Below are 1,671 nucleotides of genomic sequence, written 5' to 3'. Positions count from 1 at the left end.
AGTCTCAGCCCAAAGGTGCTCTGCTCTCACTCCATGCATCAGCAAACCTACCCCCCCACCCCCACGCCACCCAATTGCATACCTGCAGAAACCCCACTCCAAAAGGGAGCCTCTGGCTGGGAAGTACTCAGCCTTTTATACTCCCTGGGCAGGGGAGTCCACCACTGTCTTGAGCTTTGCTTTTTGCTTTTGGTTCTAGTGCCCCATTGCCTCTCTGATGCTTCCCTTCCCTGACATTACAGCTTTCTGTTCTTGGATTTCAAGGTACAAAGAAAGCCCTCCACTCTTCTTGGTGGTAGTGAGTGCTCCCCTTCTGCTACAGAGGAGCATTTTATTCCTAACAGAATTACAAAACTGACCAATCCCCATGTGAGAGTTCCAAGTTGTTATAACCACAATTAGCTTTGTTCACAATTACTTGGAAGTGAATCAGGGAATCCTCTCAGCATCTTACCCAGATCCATCTGGAAAAAGTTGTTTGGTGGGAGTTACCAAGATTAAGACTAGAAAAGTTATACTAAGGAATTCACTGAAACAGGTGGTAAGGGATTGGGTATTGTTATATTCTTTTATACCCTATAAAATATTGGGATGTTTGGGAGCCGTGTGCTGGTGGGAATGTAAGATCATGGAGGAGCAACGCGAAGTAGTTAGTTCCGAGTCTCCAGTCGGACTTCTGCTCTAGCCTGGGCTGCAGTCGGCTGGCAGAGTGGAGTGCTCAGGGTGCCTGGCCAAGATGCCCAACATCGACATCTTCAGGGGCAGCTCCCACCAAGACTCAGCCCAGAAAACCGTTGATCACCTAGGCCTGGAGCTTGGCAAGGTGGTGACTAAGAAATTCAGCAAGCAGAGACGTGTGTTGAAATTAGTGAGTGTTCGCAGAGAGGATGTCTACGCAGCCAGAGTGGTTGTGGAGAAATCAATGACCATCGAATGGAACTTTGGGCCGTAATTAATGCCTGCAAGATCACTTCAGTGAGCCGGGTGACTGCAGCCATCCCGTGTTTCCCTTGTGCTCTTCCACAGGGTAAGAAGGCTAAGAGCCGGGCCCTGATCTTGGCTAAGCGGGTCTCAAATATGCTGCCCGTAGCAGGTGCAGATCAGATTATCACTATGGCTCTACCTGTGTCTCATAGGCAGGACTTTTTTTGATATCCCAGTGGACAATTTGGATGCCGAGCAAGCAGGGAGAATATCTCAGTGCGGGACTGCATGATGCTGATGGAGTGGTGAAAGTGACATCCATGGCAGACCAGTTGAGTGTGGACTTCACCTTGATTCACAGAGAAGGGAAGTGGATTACATGGTGCTGTGCAGGATGGAGTGGCCATCATGGTGGCTGACATGGCCGGCACCTGTGGCACAATCTGACAAACTTCTCTCAGCTGGAGCCACCAGAGTTTATGGCATCTTGACTCAGGGAATCTTTCCTGATCCGCCATTTTCCACATCAACAATGCGGGCTTTGAAGCCATAGTAGTCACCAAGTCCATACCTCAAGAGGACAGGATGAAGCATTGCCCTAAAATGGGGGGGCGGGGGGGTCACCACCTCCACAGTCCTTGCAGAAGTCTTCAGGAGAACTCATAATGGAGAATCTGTTTGCTACCTGTTCAGCCGTGTCCCTTTGTAAAAGAGGTACCTGAGGCATTTTCCAAATTAATAAACCCA

At 49.3% G+C, this 1,671-nt stretch overlaps 1 pseudogene; it reads left to right on the top strand.

Annotated features, from left to right (window-relative positions):
* Positions 1 to 736: 736 nt before the first annotated feature.
* LOC101651624 lies at positions 737 to 1,633 on the top strand (annotated as a pseudogene).
* The last annotated feature ends 38 nt before the right edge of the window (positions 1,634 to 1,671 follow it).

Source organism: Echinops telfairi, unplaced genomic scaffold (genome assembly GCF_000313985.2).
Source record: "Echinops telfairi isolate 266 unplaced genomic scaffold, ASM31398v2 ScPeMD7_18;HRSCAF=68, whole genome shotgun sequence".
Lineage (NCBI taxonomy): Eukaryota > Metazoa > Chordata > Mammalia > Afrosoricida > Tenrecidae > Echinops > Echinops telfairi.
Note: the sequence above shows the minus strand (reverse complement) of the source record. Positions and strands in the feature narration are given on the sequence as shown.